This window comes from Protopterus annectens, chromosome 12.part0, assembly GCF_019279795.1.
Source record: "Protopterus annectens isolate FY-2018-M chromosome 12.part0, PAN1.0, whole genome shotgun sequence".
Lineage (NCBI taxonomy): Eukaryota > Metazoa > Chordata > Ceratodontiformes > Protopteridae > Protopterus > Protopterus annectens.
This window is the reverse complement of record NC_056746.1, coordinates 757,301,420-757,323,835: the sequence shown is the minus strand read 5'-3', so window position 1 is coordinate 757,323,835 and position 22,416 is coordinate 757,301,420.

Here is a 22,416-nt window from a genome sequence, read left to right as displayed (position 1 = left end):
ACGCCCACTTTTCCCCAATTTACAATAATATCCTGCCCTTTAGGTGGCAGTCTTGTCCTTCAGGACTTCAAAGCCTTCTGCAAGGCCTAATTTCACCCCTACTCTGTTATGTATCCTAGACCTTTGGCTTCCTCTTAAGGTAAAGGCCACTACTTCTTGCCTATTTGGGGTGAACCTCCACACTCACCAAGAAGCCTAATCTTCTCTCCTTACCTTCACTCCTTTTTCAGGGTTACCTAGCTACTGAAGCCTGATCCAACTGTCTGTACTCCAACTGATTGTTTTTCCTCTGTTCCTTACCTCTCTCTGTTTCTGCCCGCTCCATTCGCCCTGTGGGCTCATTCTGCTCATCTACCCTGCCCCCAATTTCCACCCGCACCTCTACCTTTATACCTCACTTACCCCTCCCACCCAAATCAGTCAAAAAATCATACACCACTTCCTATTACCCCCTCCCACACTTACTCCTCCCACTCCATTACCCCATACCCCTCCCTTCTCTTAACCTCCTCCTCTCCTACTATAAATAAATATAACCTTATTTACTTCTTTACATCTTCTCCTCTATTAAGCCAGTTCACTCCCTCTACAATACTCCCTTCAACACCCCCCTTCCCAAACATGCCCTCCCAATTCCTTTATATTGCCCGGCTCCCATGCTTTCTTCTTATACTACTAATTCATCTGTACTATGCTACTTCTTACTCCTCCAAAGCACCCCCTTACCTTTCTCCTTCTCAAACTATCCCATACACTCACCTGCAAGCACCTCTATGCACTCATTACCACTCCATATCCCCCTCTCTTATCCCACCAAACCTACTGCACCTATTCCATCCCAAACACTTCTCCATCACAACAAACTTCTTTAATCTTAAACTCCTGTTAGCCCCAAACAACTTCCTTCTCTACAATCACAAAAGGCTAAAAGTTACTTCCTGCAATCTCCTAGCCTTATCTGGAGATATCCATCCCAACCCTGGCCCTACTCTCACCACAAGCAACCCCTTTCCCCTCCCCCAACCTCCCCAATCACACTAAACCCTTTGTCCCCTTCCCCTACCTCCTCTGCCTTCTCTCCTAATATTCTGAAATTCTTTACTATCAATGCCCAGAGCCTTAAGAACAAAGCACACCAAATACATTCTTGGATTAACCATAACCAACCCGACATCTTAGCCATCTCCGAAACCTGGCTAAAGCCCCATATTGCAGACTCTGAAATAATACCTCCTGGCTCCATATGCACAGAAGTGATCAATTAAATAAAAAAGGTGGAGGCTCAGCTCTAATCTACTCTAACCTTCTTTCCTGTATCCCTCTTCAAACCTCAACTCCACAATTCAAAAATACTGAACTAACAGCTAGTCTCCTTTGTTTGAATAAACATAAGAATATCTGCATTATTTCTCTATATATCTTCCCAGGTGACAATATCTCTACCCTCGAAAATATTCTTTATTGGTCCTCAGCTGAAATAAAATATGAAACCTATATTCTAGGGGACGTTAACATTGATTGGAACAAGATTAATACACCTACTCCCTCCCTTTCAGTCAACCTCTACAACTTCACCCAAGTAATCTCCTCAATCACCCGACCTGATAAGACCCATCCCCCCTGGATCCACAATAGACTGGATCCTAGTCTCCCATCCAAACAAAATACCTCTCTCTGGCACCATCCCAGAATCCTTTAGTGACCATCTCCCTGCTTTCATTTACCGTTCAGCAAATTCCACCCAGTATCAACACCTTTACTTACCCACCCGCAACCTCAACAACTTCAACCCCACAACTTTCTCAAACATTTTTAAACAAATTAATTGGCAAATCCTAAATACTCTCCCCTCGACAAAGCTGTAGAACATTTCAATTCTGTCTTCCTAAATACTCTCAACTCCCAGGCCCCTCTAAGAAACAAAAGAGTCAAAGCTAATCCAGCCCCATGGCTGTCTAAAGAAACAAAACAAATCATGTACCATAGGGACAAATCCTGGAAGCTTTACCAGAAAAATAAAATGCCCACTACCTTGCTCAAATACACTCAACTATGTAACCAAGTAAAAAAACTAGTTACCTTGGATAAAAAAAAATATTATTCCAGTCCAACAACAATAAGAACCCAATGCAATTCCGGAAATCAGTAAATTCCCTTCCAGGGTCCAAAAACAATCCCTGCCCTGACCCAAGTATAACTGACACTGAGCTGAGCTCTCTTTTCAACTCATTCTTTACTGAATCCATAGCCAACCTAACCAAAACTTTCCCTAACAACAATCCTCTTAACTCTCAATCTTCAACACACAACACCCCCAAGAACTGTCCCCTTAATTTCCAGTTCAAACCAGTTTCTACCATTACTATAAAAAGACTCTTATCCATATTAAAGCCATGCTCTAATGCCCCTGACAACATACCCTCTTCCTTCCTCAAATGTGCTGCCAATGGTATTGCTGTCCTAATCAGTATCCTAATAAACAGATCCTTAAAAGAGTCATATGTACCTAAACTCTGGCACTCAGCCTACATTCTTCCCATTCACAAAGGAGGCAAAAACACAAACGTTTCCAGTTTCCGCCCCATTGCCTTACTCTCTCCTATTTCAAAAATACTAGAAAAATGTGTCCGCCATCAACTTATGCCTTTCTTAACCCAAAATTAACTCCTAACACACACCCAACACGGCTTCTGCCCCAGCAACAGCACCATAACTGCCTTACTCTCCTTCCTTGAAACAGTCAATCGAGCTTGAGATTCTGGACTACTAGTTTCCACTGTACTGCTTGACCTCTCTAAAGCATTTGACACTATTTCCCATAATCACCTCCTCTGTCATCTCACCAACCTTAATCTCTCCCCTAATACTCTTTCCTGGTTCTCCAGCTACCTATCTGACAGATCTCAAGCTGTCAGATGGAAGAACTCTACCTCCTCCTTCTTGTCAACTCCCACTGGCATTCCTCAAGGGTCCATCCTCGGACCCATGCTTTTCAACATCTTCATCAATAACCTTCACACTGTATTACCAGACTCAACTGTTATCCAATATGCCGATGACTCCACATTAGTTTGTGCTGCCCCTAACCTTCCCGAACTCCTGAGTAAAACGCAAATAGTATTTTCTACTACTGAACACTGGATGCACCAAAACCATCTCTCTCTCAACTCAAATAAATCTAAAATACTACTTTTCCCCCCTACCAGGTCTTTCTCCTATGACAAAACTGCTTTCAAAGTCCTAAGCCAATCTAACACTGCTATAGAAGTAGTCTCTTCAGCAAAACTTCTTGGCATTACCATAGATGAACACCTTAAATATGACACCCACATACAACAAAATATCAAGAAAACCCACCAAAAGTTGGGCATGCTCTACAGGAATAACCTCTTTCTCTCCAACTCCTCTAGGCATACCTTGGCAACTTCCTACCTTCTACCTTCCCTACTTTATGGAGCCCCTCTTCTAACAAATCTGTCTTCCTCCAACATCTCTAAACTTGAAACTTGCTATAACAAGATCTCCAAATTTGCAACTAAATCCAAAACCTCTACTCACCATTGCCTTACCCTACAATCACTCAATTGGCTAGAACTATCTAACCACCTAGACTATCTTCAACTTACCACCGCTCACAAATTAATATTCTATCCTGATAAATGCCCAGCCTTAACAAACTCCCTTCCCCCATACATCCCTAACAGACCTCTGAGATCAGAACACCAAAATTTAATCTCTATCCACAAACCCAAACATCCTGCTGGCCAGCTTCTTCTCTCTTTCTCTCTGGCCAAGAAATGGAACTCTCTCCCTCCTTCACTTAGGACCATTCCTTACTCTGAAACCTTCAAGACCCAACTCTTCTCATACCTGTCATCCAAACGGAAATGTTCCTGCTTATACCCTACCTAAATCTTGGCAAAATTCCCCTATTACTATCCACTCTCCTTGCTCCTCTCTACCCTCAAACTATTATGTCCATTCTTGGAAAATAGTCTCTTTCTGATAACCTCTGAGTAGCTACTTCGCTCAGAAACAACTTCACTCATATAACTCCAACTATGTAAATATTGTAAATATTACAGTATCTCTATTGTCAGCACAACTGCTTTCTTTATTTACCTTTTTAACTATAACATATGCATGCCAACTGCCCACCTTCTAATGTAAAATAACAACTGAAACCTTAAATCCTTCCACTTCTCAGTCGATCATACTGTGCAGAATGGAAATACCTGTAACCTGTCTTGCTATTATCTGTTTACTAAGTTTGTTTTAAATGTAAAATTTATGCAATGCATTTTCTAACTATATGATTTTATAATCCAACAAAAATAAGCGAGCGGCAGGAGCAAAACAATGAAGGGAGTGCAAAAAACACATACGCTAGAATTAGCATAATGCTGAAAACACTGTCAAAATAACGCGTAATCCAGACAGGTCTAATGAAGCTAATTGGCGAAAGCGCTAACCTGAGGTGCACTCAATAAATATTAAGTTTTATTCATCTACATATCCAGTTCCAGTTTATTCTAGCTGTATTTGATGTGTTATAGCACTGTGTGGATTACGCGTTATTTTGACAGTGTTTTCAGCATTACGCTAATTCTAGCATATGTGTTTTTGCACTCCCTTCATTGTTTTGCTCCTGCTGCTCGCTTATTTTTGTTGGATTATTCTATTGGTTTGCCTGGCGAGAGCATTAACTCCGTGTGGGGCCACTTTGACATTTTATATGATTTTATACTTGTATTTTTACCTTTAACAGTTTGTAACCAGTATTGAATTGTATTGTATTTGCTTATGGAGCTTTTCTCCCCGGGCCTCCACTGAAAATGGGCATGTTCTGGCCCAGTGGACTTCCCCAGTAATCAAACTGAAATAAATAAATAAATAAATAAATAAATAAATAAATGAATGTCCTTATTTATTAATATACAATTCCACAAATTCAATCCATCATCCCGATCTATTGATCTATACAGAGAATTCACATCTACAGTGCAAAGAAACGTTTTTCTGTCCAAAAATGAATAACTTTTGAATTGATTTAAAAAAAAACAGGGATTGTTTAAGAAGTATTTACTTTCTTGTACTACTGGGTTAAGAATACTGTCTAAAATAGTAACTATTTTATCAGTCTTATTTCTAGGGGAAGCCAGAATAAGCCTAAAGGGTGGTCTTACCCGATCTTTAAATATTTTGGGTATCCCAAAAATAATACCTAGTTTTGGTTCACCAGAGAAAATCTAATAAAGTCATATCAATGAGAATGTAACTTTTTTAAGCAAAATCTTTAGTAACTTTTTCTATAACTTTAAAAATCCAACCATAATTCAACCATTACTGCATTATAAACCTCTTTGCTCATTACCACTAAACCATTACCTTTGTCAGCTTTCATATACCGAAGATCAGAATATTGATATAAACTTTTCAGAGCTGCAAACATATCAGGTTTAAGATTATAAAACACTTTCTCCAGGATTTAATAAAATCTGTGTAGGCACAGTATAGAGAGGGTCTATATTAGAACACTGAAGTTTCAAAACTTTGAATGTTCTAATATCAACCCCTATTCAGCGAAAGCTGAAAATATCGAAGCAACAGAAAACCAAATTTTTTCCTAGGGAAAGAATTTGGTTGTCCATTTCTGTTGCTTTGGTATTTTCAGCGCTGTGGTGGAAAATTATGGGTCAGGTTCAGGTAAGTGTGCGATTGAGTGCGGGTTAGGTTAGTTAGGGTTAGGGTGTGGGTTAGGTATGTGTGCGTTTGTGTGAACATGAAGGTTAGGGCAGGTTAGGTGAGTTAGGGTTAGGGCACGGGTTAGGTATGTGTGCGATCGTGTGGACGTGAGGGTTAGGGCATGGTAGGTGAGTTAGGGTTAGGGCATGGGTGAAGTGAGTGGGCGATAGTGACAGACCTTAGGGTTAGGGTTTGGGTTAAGGTAAGTGGATAGTTAGATGTGTGTGTATAGTTTAGTGTAGGGTTAAATGTAAGATTTTAGGTGTATGTGTGTGGATTGCTGTTTGTTTGGTGTACTTGTGTTGTGTGTATGTGTTTTGGAACAGCACATTTTTTCCCTAGGAAAAAATTTGCTGTTCTGTATGTTCGATTTTTTCAGCTTTCACTGAATAGGGGTCGATATTAGAACATTCAAAGTTTTGAAACTTCGATGCTCTAATATAGACCTGTATAGAGCTTACGCAGAATATATCTGTGTACATGGCCACAGTTCCCCCTCAGCAGCGCACCATGCATATTAATGATGGTGCGCTGCTGAGGGAGAGCCAAGGAACATGGATATTGAATCAGTGTAGGGAGAGGTGTGGTGGCTACCTGTGGTTGCAGATGAATGTGAGGCTCCCTGTAATCCTCCCTGGCACTGTTGTTTGTAATGCTGTAAAGTGTGTCAAATGTATAATATGTCATTTTTATGATGTGTTATTTTTTTTTAACTGCATGTTTGCATGGCACTGTGCAGGGCACAGCAATGCCAAATTTTGATCACATATAGACTGACACCTGTCAGACATCTAAAAATAGAAACTGGATGTAATCAATTATCATAATAAAATGTTTTTCTTTTTTTTTTTCAATTTTTGTTTGCATAGCGCAGAGGTATAGGTATATATATATATATAGGTATAGGTATATATATATATATATATATATATATATATATATATATATATATATATATATATATATATGAAGGTCACCCTTCAGATGCCGACGCAGGAATCAACACCGACAACTCAGATGACCGACAAGATGAGAATCCGACGGACTCGGTAAGTGTGCGATAGAGTGAGGGATTTGGTGTTAGGGAGCGGACAGGTAAGTGTGCGATAGTGAGGGACTGTGGGTTTAGGGGTGGGTTAAGTGAGTTAGGTTAGGGTGCAGGTAGGGTGTGTGTGTTGAGTGAGGGACTGTGGGTTTAGGGGTTTAAAAGAGTAAGTGGGACAGGTGCAGGCAGGTAGTGTGTGTGTCAGTGAGTGAGGACTGTGGGTTTAGGGGTGGAAGTAAGGTGGGTTAGGTGAGTAGGGGTGAGGTGCGAGTGTGGGTCGTGTCGGTGTTAGGGTGGGGGGTGGAGTTAGGGTTAAGTGCAGGTAGGGTAAGTGTCTTGGTGATGTGGGTAGGGTTGGGTTAGGGTTTTGGGTTAGGGATAGTGGATTTTTTATTTAGTGTAGTGTGTTTTAGTGTAGTGTGTTGGTGTAATGGTTTTGGTGTTTCGTTGTGGTATTTTTGTTGTCGGTCTTTTGGCATCTGAAGGTGATCCATATATATATCTATATATATATATATATATATATATATATATATATATATATATATATATATTATGCATACATGGCCAACACCTGACAGACATTTAAAAATAGAAACTGGATGTAATTAATTATTTATTTATAGGTGTATTTAAGCGTGTTTGCATGGCATTGCATGGTGGTTAACAATGCTAACAGGTAGCCTAGTAGTATATGTGAAGGTATATTAGTTTTTATAACATCCAACTAGCCACATGGGTAGAGTTATGCTCTTATGTGTAGTAGGTCCTGGGTGTGAGTCCATAACAGGCAGAATAGGTCTGTAAATTAATGTAATGATTTTATTTAATTTTACTAAACTATTGTGAATTTTGGCACTGATGCACTTCACTAAGCTCTGCTCATTCATGCTAAACAGTGCAAAAACATGCTAATGGCTACCAATGTTTGCATGGTACTAAACCTCGCTAAAACCATGGTTCTGTCAGTTCTTGCACTGCTTGGCTCTGCTTATCTGGTTTGTGAGCTGCTAAGTGATGCAGGACTTTTGAATGTTGTTGAATTATGTGTAAGGGGAGGAAAACAGCCTATATTAAGCCCAATAGACAGGAATTCAGCAACAATAATTGGAGTTCAATCAACTGTTGGTATGGCTGGCAGTGGTGGTGAAGGTATACACTTTCAGGAGCAGGGGTGGAGTATTCATTAGTCCAGGGTCATGGTCAGGCCCCTTGTTAAAAACCATGAACTCCAGTTAATGTAGAGTGGATTCCAGGGCTCAGAGTGTAAGCCGGAGGCCTGGGACCATTTGGCCATGGATCTCACAAGTGTTACTGGTATCACCACACAGGAGAACAATTTTGTCACCAACATGACCCGAAAAGGAGAAAGATGGGAACCTTGGACACCTGGGTCCAAGAGTCAAGAGCAGGGAATGCCCCACAAATATGTAAGCAATTTTTCCTCTGTTTAACTAATATGCAGGCTGAATGTCTACAAAACTGGTATGCATAATGGTGTGCTTCTCTCCCAACAGCTGCAGCTGAGAGGGCATGCAATGTTGAATGCAATGCTGGGCACCTGGCCAGGTTGCACTGTGAGTGTGGTAAGTATGGATTTAGTATGGTAACTATAGTGCAATAAGCAAGAAAGACTAAAACATTTACTGCACTAAAGTATACAAAAGAATCTGTAGTGCAATAAATGGGCAATTAGAGCTGTAGTGCAATACATGAACAATACCAACTGATGTTCATTAAAGAATAAACAATACCAGTAACTGTAAGCAAGATGGTGTTCAGCAGGATTATGTTGTCATAACCATGCCAGTAGATCTGTATGCATTGCTTGTCTATGGTAAGGTTGCTACAGTCAAGTGTAACACTGTAATAGTTGTGGAATGCAAAACTAATGGCCAGAAAACTGCATTGCTTAACTCATGGTACTGTTCAAGGCTGTCTCCAGGCCAATTTTAGTCGCATAATGCTCTCTGTTCCTCCTTCTTCAGATAATAAAGGTATATGTGTGAAGTAGCCCACTCCATGGGCAGATATTGTGTGTGCACTTCACAGATATTTATTTATGTATTTTTTATTTTATTTTACATTGTGTTTACCAGGATAGTCCATTGGGCCAAGAAGAGCCCATTTTCAATGGAGTCCCAAGGAGAAATATACAATTTAGACAAATCATTAACAAATGAGCTATACAGTATACAGTTTACAGAAGAAATTTAAAAGAAAATTTGAAAAAAAAATATCAGTAAATACTTATAAATACATTTGTTAACTCAGTGGAAAATATAGCAGTAGATGCGAAGGAGCTTCACATATTTCAAAGCAATAACAATACAAAATGTTCACCAACATTGTTGACACTACAATAAAGCTGTTTTAATATATACAGTGTGGTTGTATTCCATGCATGTGTATTCTACTGTCACTGCAGTCAGTTATAACACTGTAATAGTTCTAGAATGCAAAAAGAATATCCTGTAACTTCTATTGCTGAACTCATAGTATGGTTCAAGGTTATCTTCAGCATGCTATCAGTCACATGATGCTCACATTTTCTCTCTCACCCAGGAGGAAAAGGGGTCTATATTAAAAGACCAAAGAGGTGTTTTATTGAACAACTCTTGGTCAACACATAAAGAGTGAATGCACTAAAGCATGAATGCTCAAAACAGCGATTTATTTTCCTGGGAAAGAAATCACTTGGCCTTACCCATGTGTTTGCCCCTTTCCTCACTGTAGTGCGATCTCAGAGTTGGTATATTTAGTTGGGGGGGTGGTGGGCACAGCCTCCCATGTTGGGGGGTGTGGAGGGCGAAGCCCCCCATGTTGTTATGTTTGAAAGTGTGTGCGTGTTTATGCTAGCAATTTCTTTCACAGGGAATTAAATTGTTGTTTTGAGCATTTGCGCTTTAGTGCGTTCGCTCTTTATGTGTCGACCAAGAGATGTTCGATGAAACACCTCTTTGGTCTTTTAATATAGACCCGAAGAAAAGGTATATAAGTGAGGTAGCCCATGTTATGAGCAGATATTGCATTTAGATTTCACAGAGTTATAAAATCAATAAGAATAACGTGTTCACTAGCATTGTTGATTCATAAATAAATCCGTCTACTTTCAGTATGGCTGTATTCCTTGCATGTCTGTATTAAGTTGCTGCAGTCATTTATTACATTATTTGCAGATGTCCCCTGCAATCATAGCTGTTAGGTTCTATTCCCATGCCTGGCAACTAAGGCATGATGGCTGTCTAGTTTATGAACTGTACGCAAACATACCTCTCAAGTGTCATGATATTTCGTACTGTAATTAATATTGCATAACCCGTCTGTCACAGGATTACCACAGACATTATTACTTGGAATGCAAAGTCTTCCCAAATCTGCTTACAGAACACCTTGGTAATTATATAAGTCCACATGATGTGCAAGGGTTCTGTCTAGTTGTGTACCTGCATTTATTATTGCTTGGCCCATACTGTCCCATGAAACAGTTTGAGAGGTATGTATGTGCTACATCACCTATAGGAGACTTGTAGTCACAGTACACAAAACTGACAATACACACCTGTAACGATAATATTACCAGTGTTTTCAGGGATATAATATGCATGTCACTAATGGATTATTTTTCTGTCTCTTTCTCTCTCTCCCTACCCCTTATCTGCATGTATTTAATATTGTTATGTATTATTATGGTTTACTATTAACATATTTTGTTAAAATTACTATATTTTGGGAAATGTGGTTTATTATTATGTGTTAGTATGCTTTCATATTGACATATCTTGTTAAATTAACCATTTTGTTGGTCTTATTTGGTTTATTATTGTTATGTGTTATTATGCTTTCATATTCACATTTCTTGTTAAATTAACTATTTTGTTGGCCTTATGCAGTTTATTATTGTTATGTGTTATTATGCTGTCATATTAACATATCTTGTTAAATTAACCATGTGGTTGCCCTTATGCTTTAAATGTTGCTGGCATGCTGTTAACGTACTGACTGTTCTGTTATTTTATGTTGTGTCATACATAATATACATTGCTATGTATTTGGGCTAATTAATATGATATTCCATGCTGTTAATACGAACAGTGATTTGGTTCATAACTAACCTCAACTTATTGCTATACCTCAATTACCACAGCTTGTCAAGTTAGGCCGGTTCTGACTGATCCCTCTACCTTGCCTCAACTGGCAGTGGCACTGTGTCCCAGCATGTCTGGGACCCAGACTGGTGGTGCCCCTCTGCTGCTCCTATAATATCTGTGGCATCAGATAATGCCACCCCATGGGATGGGATGAAGCCCCTTTCTGGGAGTGGTGGCAGCGGGAGGAGTTGTCACCCAGAATGAGCTGCCGATCTTGGTACACAGGATAGTCCACCATGGCTATGACCGCTGCCTATGCCAGATTGAGAACATGTTGGTCAACCTGGTGGGGCAGTCTCTCCCCAGTGCCCAAACTCCTAAAATGCCACCTCGGGACAGTGAAGGCTCAGTGCCAACAGCCACATGGGCTGTGATATTTGTCACATTGCTGCCATGTGGAGGTTCATGTGCGCAGTTTTTGCTGTACAAGAAATGGATTGCTATGGTTCTTTTCTATACCATTCCTGCGCATCCCTCCCTGTCTTTCACTATGTTTCCCCCTGTTTGCCCCCATTTTACCACTTTCTTATCTCCCCTTCTTTTATTTTCTGTATATTTTTTTAGCGTGGCACTGCATGACGTGCTGCATTGTGCAGCTTGTTAAGCTCAACTAAATAAAGCTATAATTACTATATGTGTTTATAACATTGTAAGACACATACAAAATAAACACCTCTGTTATGTTCCTAATCTGAGCCCATCACACCTGCAGCACACTGCATTAACCCATCATGCCATGCAGCTCTTAATTAAAACAGGTAGTTTAAAGAAACCATAGTAATAGCCAATTACGGTCATTATACCTGTTTCATCTGAGCTGTGCACCTTGGTGCACCGCACAAATTAGAATAAAAATTAGTGGAAAAATGGGAGTGTACCTTCAACTCTGGTGCAATAGTACATCACTAGATAACCAAACACATGATAATAGATGTAACTGAGGTCTGTGATAGCAGGTAAATGTGCCCTTTTATCAGCAACATGTAGAAGGTCACCTGCTAAGGCATTCATGGCAAAATACATTTTCAACTGGGACTCTGGTGTAGAAATACATCCATATAAAGCCATGCACATACTGATGGATGTCGAAAATGTTTGTCACAGCCTACATGTGTGCACATAAATCTTGCAAATACATCTTCTGTAACAGTGACTCAGTAGCTCAGTCTCTTAAATGACTTGCATACAGTACATTTTGCCACACACACTCCCGGGTTCAAATCCAGTGTTGTGTTGCATTTAAATTACATTATTGTGAAGACAGCAATTAATGAACGACTCATGGACTTATTATCCATACAAAGCATTGCAAATTAAATAACTGCTTTTCAGTGCTGGAAGTCACAGGCCTGCAGATAGGGATACACTTCACGTATCCGTATAGCATTACTATATTTGCCTAGTACTCTGTTACTGACACAGTCACCTAACATATGTACCTTAAACAAACACCTTAATTGGAGTGTAAAGGGTACCCTCACCCTGGCTCTGCCTCTACAACAAGGCTGACATAGCTGACACAGATACACCTACAGTTTGTTATCCTCCAAAGTATTCAAACTCTCTACCTACGTCTATTACCTGCAGCAGCATATGCTGCCTGTGGTACACACAGCTCTATGTAAAGGTTTCTGCTATAGACCTACCCTCTGTGATGAAGTAGTCTCCACTCCCCAGTAATATCCATCTCAACAGCTAAGAAAGGGTCCCTGTTCTACATAAAGGCCTTATATATATCACAGTGGTTGCATGTCATTGGCTAATGATAATGCAATTCAGCTGTTTCGGATGCAATTAACATATTAGATGCACAGATTGGTTAGAGACAATCACCTGCTATGAGAAGCATGTTAAAATGCAAGCAGCTGGCTATGGGGAAACATTCTGTATGAGACTTTCTTCACATAGAGCACACCTTTGCAAACCATTACTAGTAGCACATTTCAACAGAGGAGTACTGCACTCCACTAGGTATGTAACGATTTTTTGTGTATAACAGGATGCAGATGGGAGGGTAGAGGTATGGGAAATAGGGATTACAGCAGTAAACCAGTCTTAGACTTGTGGTAATGACATGTCCTTGATATCCTGCTGTCTTACACCTACAAGGGGAGTACAATACTTCAAAGTTGCATTGTCTATTGTCATTGTGCCACACCGGTGTTGTTGGACTATCACTATAGTGGTTCTAATAGCACATTGCTATTTGTCTGGCACTGGTCTTTTGACATATTATTGGGTGGTTGGCCTTAGGGGTCATACCACAGTAGACTGGAATGTTGGTGTATGATCATACAGCAGAATCTCTCATGGCACACGGGGAAATACCTCAGTATTGATACTATCTCGGTGGTATCCCCACACATAGTATGTTGTCACATTGTAGGGTATGACATGTGGGAGCAAGCAGTGGATAGTGCCGGCATTATGTCCTTGCTGTATCTGTACATAGTGGGCATTCATGTATCTGATCCTCTAATTTACTGACGCCACCACTCCACCAGGGATTAATGACAACTTGAGTATCAAACCCCTATTATTATTAGAGTGAATGACATACTCCAAGTCAAAGTACACATGCACTTTATTTAGCACATTTTACAATTTACACATTCTTTTTACTATGTACATTATAGAATAGTATTATAGTTAGGAAATTTTCATTCGCAAGCATCATATAGAACTTTTTATAAAATTGTTTATAGAACTTCTTACAGAATCTTATATTATGTACTGTATTATTACAATGTATATAGAGATTGTTAGTTAATATATATTTTTTAAGATTTGATACATATAGTGTGTTATTAATTGACTTATAGGCTATTTTGGCGCCTTTTTTACTATTTAAACGTGCAGCAGTTAGATTTGTTGTGTTCTGATGAAGCTCGCCATTTGCGGGAGAAAGCGCTTAACATCTGGTGTATTTTTTATTAAAAGACGTGAGGATTCTACCATCGTTTGAGTTATTTGTTCAGCTGTATTTTACTGTGAGCAGGCAGCTAGTGGGTTGTTGAAGCTGCCGTTCTGTATTGGAATTTGGATTTAGTGCAACCTGCTGACTTTCCGGTGTGATCCTCTAATGTGTTTCTGTTGTGTTGCCTTTCAGGAATAATGTACAGTTGATGCCAAGCCCCCTTCTCAGATGTAGAAAATGACATAATACTTGAAGGACTAAGGCAGCATCATCACATCCTGCTATCCAGGGGGAGGCATAACAGGGAACAGCAGGCTGCATTGTGACCAGACCTTGTCTGGGATGTGAATGACATTGGCCACCAGGACAGAACATATGAGCAGGTTCGACACCACACAAAAAATATGGTGAATGCTGCATGATTAAGGGCATCTGATGTAGCCAGGGATCTTGCCATCATCAGTGGAGGGTTTGCAGTGGAAGAACTACTTTCAGCCACTGAGGAATTCCTGATAAACCTATAAAAACACAATAACTCCCAGGCATCCATCACACCATACATTGTGGAAATGGGTTCCACAGTATCCACAGCAGAGGAGCATGCAGGTAAGCTAACTGTGATCACCATTGTAATACTGTAGTAGTCATTGTGTCAGGTTTTACATACATTTACATGGGTGTCAGGTCTGTTTTAGTGGGTGTGGGGTTTAAACTCAGTTGTACACTCATGCACCGAATGCTACCAATACATCAAGTACACAGTAGCTACCGTACAAGTGAGATATATGCATGTATTACCTTGTTTTGCTGCAACATGCAGTGGTAGTGACAGTACCTCGTCCTCAACTTTTTACAGGTCTGTCAGGTGGTGTGCAAGGCCGTGGTCCTGCTCCTTGATACTTTTTGTTACAGAACATATATATGCTATTAAAGTTAATGGCCAGAATAATGCCCTATGTACACTAAAGTTTGTGTGTAACCAGAGTAGAATGTTTGTATGTTCCATTCTGGAACATTTACCTAAGATTCTTAGAGTGGGTAATCACAGGAGTGTAGTTGAATAAACAGAAACACTTATGCAGTTATAGTTAAGAGTGAATAATCCTCCAAGTTTACATGAGGCAATTAATCCAACATGCCTTTTAATACATGAAAGGTTGATGGTACATACCTTAGGCGTTGACACCTGTATTTGTATATATTTGTTAAGATCAGTATACTGGGTTTTATGTGTTGTTTTATCAAGTATAGTGTCATATTGAATAACTAAAAGGTAAACTGTACTGGTCAAGTGTCACTTGATCTACTTGATGTGCTTGTTATACAGGCCATGAGTTGAATGTGTATTTTGTTGTGAGGAAGTCTGTTGTGCATGAAAGCAGAGATGAGAAGATGTGAGACTGGTAATGCAGATGTTAATCCTCATTATTATGACTCTTGGTGTATTTTCCATATATATTAGTGCAGGTAGTAGTGTAGTGCTTTTGGTTTGGTCTTCAAAGGTGACGGGGGGGTTGGAGTGTCTCCCCACACCACATGATGTAAGTGTCTCTTCAGACTGTGATGATGATGTTGGCTACAGTGAGTTGTCGGAGGCTGAATCTGTCCCAGAGGTTGACATCCCTCTGCCCCCATTGTCACCGCACACAGTCAATATACCCACACATAGCCAGTCCCCAGAAGCCACAGATATTGGACAGTCAGAGGGTGGAGACATTGCACAGGAAAGTGTGGAAACTATGGCTCCAGTGATTGTAGACACTGGCCATAGCCAGAGACCTGGTGAGGTCTCACACAGGCTGATTGACAGGGTTGTCTGTAGGAGGGCTGCTGTCTGTCCACCACCTGTTGCAGTTGCCACATCATGGGTCACTCGGTGCATGTTTCAGGCCATCATGGAGATACAGGCATGTTCTGAACAAAACACTAAATGTATACTTAGGGTTATGGATGCAGTATAATCTGACATCTGTGACTGCCTCCACCACATTGGCGACACCCTGGATCAGTTCTCTAATGCAGTGGACAGATGGTGGGCTGAGACAGTGTCTGTGCTGGGTTGGGTGTCAGACATGTGGATGTAAGTTAGCAACATCATCTGCTGAGAGTCCACATGGCCATGCACAGTCATGTTCCTGTAATGGCAGTACATCCAGTGCTACAGAGTGGAGTGTGCTCTCCACACCATGATGTGGCAGGCCATGGGCTCGTGATCCTGGGCAGTCCCATGAGGGACATGGTCCCAGCAGATAGCAGTCACCATCAGGTAATAATACCGTACCTGACCTTGGGCATGGTGGTGCAAATGCAGCTCCTGGCAGAACCAGTTCCTGTGCTCAGGGCCAGAGATGATGAACTGTCAACTCTACCATGTATGGTCCACAGCTGTCCAACATACACATGTGTAGGGCTGGCAGTGAGCTTGACTGTGTACATGCACACACACACACACACACACACACACACACACACACACACACACACACACACACACATGCACACACACACCACTGTGACATGCAGGTTTCCTACAGACACACACATGGCACCTCTCCATGGTCCATCTATCCTGCTACCCTTCCTGACTCACACACATGCTGTCAACCATTTGGGCCTGTCTTAGCCTCCAGCACCCCCACACAACACCCTGTGCAAGTGATGATACCTGTGCCACATCCCTGTCATCCTTCCTATCGATGCAGGGAAATGACGCTATGTGTCTGATGCACAGGGTGACTATATTACTTGACATATACTTGTGTAATGCAGTATTGTTTTGCCATGTTACTTGTAGTGGTTATCAAAAAATACTGCATGCTGGCATATGTCATGAGGATACAACATACTTTTGTATACTTTATGTTCTATGATGTTGTACTGGTGGTATTGTTATACAATGACAGGTGTGTCATGGATCTCTGTATGTTTCTGTTCCAGGAGTCTGAGGGGATAACCTATGGACACATGGCAGCAATAAAGCAGCACAGGATGACATGGCAGCAGAGCAGATATATGACTGCAACAAGGTACAGCAGTATACCTGCATGACTCCATAGGTTCATATGTGTATAACAGTTTAACAAGAACAATGGCAGTATTCAGCATACTCATGTATTCATAATGGTGGCAGTCAGCATACTCATGCATTCATAATTTGTGATAAGGTCTGCTACCCTTGATATGTGTCACCTGGGTTTTTGGAACTTACACATCTACAAGTTGCGGTGATGGAGCTAACCCATCTACAGATATCCTATGTCCAGTTCAGACAGTTGGCCGACATCACTTATGCTTGTCATGTTCTGCATCCCATTGCGTAACCTGCACATGATGTGTGTCACAGCAGATGTATGCTTTATATGCATGGGAGCTTGTTTCATGTACGTTGTTCTTTCTGTGTTATATTGCAGTCTCCCCAGTATGTACTATGTGTACCACATTGATGTTGTAGGTGTGTAGTACACAGTGGGATCTGACACCTCCCTGTATGGGGACATGCACATCCCCTTCCAAGCATTTTGAAGACAGACTACATTAGAACGGTTGTAACACAGACTCCATAGGACATGTTATCTGCACTATGTATTGTGTACCATGGCACCTGTGTGGCTGCTACAGTTGTACAATATGCCTGTGTGGTGATGTGGCAAGGGTGCCATTGCACACAATGATAGTTGTGCTGGCTGCCACATTCAGAATAGCAGTGACAGTCTGAGATTTACATCCAATACCTGTTGGCATAGGTGGTAAAACACTGAATGCATCCCCACATCCTAATGAACCGTGACCATCAAAGGGTGCAGTACTGTGTTTACATACCTTCATGTGTAATGGCTCAAGTATGTGCAGTGTGGACACTACAATATTGTCCCCAGTTAGTAGCATATCAGTCCCAACATGTGATGCACATACTCAGGTGTGAAAAGTGGGCACACAGACCTGGCCACACAGTTTTAAACTACCGTGCCTCAGATCACCATGTCTCTACAGTGGTATGACAGGAATCATGTGGCATAGCTGAGGCCACAGTCACCAGTAGGTGACAAACTCATAACCTCCATGTACTCTCCCTTCAGCATGCCAATATCTGAGTGTAATTTCCATCTAGTGATGTACCTTTCCAAGTTGTACTGACACTTGCACACAACAGTATGGTCCCTCACAAGGTCACTTCACATCTTCAGTATATGCTCACTCCTGATCATCTGCAATGAGTGTCATTGCCACCTGTGGCATATAGACTGCTCAGAGGTGATCTGTGCTTTGCATACAGGGCAAGGTGTGACCCTGCTGTAGTGCATATCCTGCCTATCTGTGGGAAGCGTAGTAGATGGATGACCCACTGTAAGGACAATAACGTACTATGTGGTGTTAGTAGTACATGTCTGTGGGAGACATTTGTCTAGCAGACTTAAACAAACCCTTGAAACAGACCCTGCCTAATGGTACAAGGCACCTCAGTGCACCTCAGCATATGTCATCTGTATGGCTGGCTGTGTGACCATCATCATTAGCACATGGTGTCTGTCTAAGTCCTTCTTGGACTGGGGCAGTATGTGCTGATCCAGTTCCTAGGGGTATAAAGATGTCTCTGATTGTGAGAACTGTATGGTCATTATGCTAGTTAAGTTCACATGTCCTATGGCTCTGTAACATGTTGTAAAATGCTGTAACAGCCTCACACACAAACATGGCCACATTCAGGCTAGCACTACTTCCACTCACTGCATACAGGACATGCCAAGGCACACGCATAGTGCAAGTTGGCTGTATGTACATTGCAACACTTACCTATGTACTAGTATACTCCACAGATCACAGTACCCGATGCATGCAACACACCTCATGTCTGATAGTACTATCTGTTTAGAACATATAATGCTTGTTGATATCAGCAGCCCTTGTTGTGATCAGTCATTTTGGTGGGCCAAATCACCCGCTACAAATAAAATAATACTAAACCCTAAATATGTCTAGGTTACAAATGTTATCATACACATGCCATATGGACACACACACACACACACACACACACACACACACACACACACACACACCAAGTTGGGCAGTCTGAGATTAGAACCCACCTATCTAGTCTTATACACTATAGCTCGCAGTACTTATCGCATGTGCCAGAGATTTTGTCTGATGTGAGAGTGTCAGCCGGGGATCTTAAGATGGGTAACATCATCAGGCCTTGTAGAGGAGGGCAGTTTCAAAGCCAGCATCTAGTTACAGGGCCAAAAAGTGCATAACCATTGCAGGTGAATAGCCCATGAGGCCATGTCTGTTGTGTTAGAGAGGGATATGCACACACTCACACATACACACCGTTTTTGCTGGAGTGAGATTAGAACCCCTACCTATCTAGTCTTATACACTATAGATCACAGTACTTATAGCACGCGCCACAGGCTATGTCTGTTGCACATGTGATTGCAGGCACAGTACTTGCGGATTACACAAACTAGGCTTGTGTTGCACAGCATGTGTGGCCTGCAGAGTGATATTGCTGCGTAGTGTTATCTGCATTTAGTGTCCTAACAGTGAGATAACTATTATCCTTGTTATGTGTGTACAGTTACCAGTATGGCCATATTTGGCTGATTGCAGTTATGTAGGCAAACCTGTGGCCAGGGACATTATGCCCTGTCCATGCATGTGTTGACAACATTATACATTAGACTACCTGCTCACCTGTGTCTGTCTACAAGGTGACATCTAGCAGGCACAGGGATCAGTAGATGAGTGGAATATGTACTGTTACATCCTTAGTTTGGTTCCTTTGAGTAAATGTATGGATGTGCATGCAGATTTACTCACTATTAATAGGGTATGTGGGGCAATACATACAACCACACATATATCTGTGTATAACAGGAATGTCTCTATAAATGTAGCAATATGTGTGAATGATATGTATGTAGATATATGTGGAGAGTCTATGTACCATTGTAATATATATCGCTATATATATTGGTATATATCTATGTGACAGTATATAGCAATAGATATACTAATCTTGTGAGAGAGATAGGGACAGATGGATATGTATATGCATATGTCTGTATGTACAGACATATTTACACATTACAGGTAATTTTGAAGATGAGACAACAGAATTGCGCTCATTTTAACTAAGTGTAGGAGCAAGCCCAGTGGGACTGTCGTTACTTACAATGTGACTCCAGGCCAGATCTACCTGTACTCCAGTTACGGATTTTGTGTATTGCTGACATTGCCAGCTGCACATGTTTATGCAGTACTGTACTTCCCTCAAATTGTACACAGCATTCATCAGCTGTCTACTGTACTTAATATGTGACTGAGGTTCGTACTGTTACTCCAGACACAGGCTGACAGTCTGCATACCTCTCAACTGTACAGAATTTCACAGAATGTCCAGAATGTTGCCTCATATTTCTGGTGTGTTCCTCATACATTTGTGGTGTTCTGTTAAATTATTGTATACTGACATTGCTGAATAATACTAACTACAGACAAACATTTGAGTGTCAGACTTTATATCCTGCAGATATTCTGTAATGATGCAACTCTATCTCATACTAGCAACATTCAAGGTTAATCAGAGAAATCTGTACTGTCTGTCTCTATTTTTTGACCTTTGTCCCCCCATTCTTTCTGGCTTAGTCCATATTTCTTGCACTAACAGATTGAGAGGTATGACAGTCTGTGGAAACACCAGCATACTAATTCCTCACATGCAAGAGCTGTGCATACTTCCAGATTCGAACCATCAACACCATTACCCATACTAGCATCCCTACCCCACTGAGCGGCACAGGCTGCCAAACAGAGATGTGTCTGTCATACAATCAACAGCATACATATGTACATTATTATACCTGTGATACGTGAGACATACACGGTGTGATAGGGTTCTATGTCACAACCCTGAGATTGCCTGGTCTGCTGATGTAGCATTGCTGACTTACTGTTACAGCATTTGTATGGAAACACTGATGTGTTGGGGTGGGGAAAGAACAGCACTTGATCTGATGACATAGACAGTAGTGCAAATATCATGTGACCTCACTGTTTAACATCTACCTTGACTGCTGTAGTGAATATACCAACCTTGAAGCCTAGTGAATATTATGGAACACATACTATTCGACTGGGTATCACTAGTCCCATGTGGATGTTGCATCTCTCCAAATAGCCAACTATATTCTCTTGCATACATGCAGCAGGTCCATACATATGATACCATATTATTAATACTCTTTACAAGTGGTGTGTAGGTGAGTGACTTACCTTGCAAATGGAGCAGTTGACAGAACTGTAGTTTAGCAATGACTCTGTCTGATGCCCACAGTACACTGCCCATACATGGTTAGGTACCAGGTTGTGTGGGTTGTCTGGCATCATTTTTAATATATGTATGTGAGTTGGAGTAAGGTGTCAGGTGTCAGTCTGTAGGCCCCTAGGTTGTCAGTGTATGTGTTATGCATTGTCTCTTAGTCAAACCCAGGGCGTACTGGGCACACCTATGTCTGCCTACAGGGACATCATCAGGGGGTTCCTCCTCTTAGTCTTCCTGTGAGTGTGGCGGTGGTGACCTAGCACTAGTGGGGGGCTGTGTATCCCTTCCCTTTGATGATCCTGCTGCAGCTGTTTCTGCAGGATCATATTGTGTAGCATGGCACATACTGTGAATATCTGTGCACATCTGGTGGTATAGTACTGCAGTGCTCCACCAGATATATTGAGGCACCAGAAGTGTGACTTCAGAAGCCTAAGCACATGCTGTATGATGTTCACAGTTTGTGCATGTGCCTCATTATGGCATTCTTCCATGGGTATGTGTGCAGTTCTGATGGGTGTCATCATCCAAGGTTCCAGTGCATAGCCAACATCCCCAAGTAAATGTCCATGTGGGATGTCCACCCTAGCAAACATCTGGTACAGCTGTGATGTATGCCAGATATGGGGGTTGTAATAACTTTCAGGGCTGCCAGCACACACATTCATGATAATGCCATGGGTATTGCACATGACCTGGTAGATGATGGAGTGGTACCCATTGATCTTGATTTTACGCTCTTCACTGGATGGTGCCTTGATGTGTAAATGAGTGCAATCTATAGCACCCAGTACCTCAGGGTAGTGTGCTGCAAAGTAAAAGTGTTGCATATTGCTAGCCCTCACCTCAGGGCTGAGTGGAAAATAAATGTGCTCACTGGCATATGGTAGCATGGCATTCAGGGACTGGCAGAGTACCCTTGATGCTGATGCCTGTGAGAACCCCATCATGTCCCCAGTTGGTCTTTGGAAGGTACCTGTGGGTTTTATCCTAAGGGCTACACATACCTTTGTTTCCACTGAGATGGTTCATAGGTTCATAGGTTCATAGGTTTATACTAGGCTATCTGCCCTAAGGCATTTATAAGCCTAGCCCAAATTTTTGTGGCTTACGCCACCCCTTATATGAAAAAATACTGTGCCCATTAGTTTGTTGTGCCTCTGTCCAGCAGTGACACAGAGATGATTCCCGTAAACCTACGATCTCCCATCCACAGGTCTAGATTTCTCTT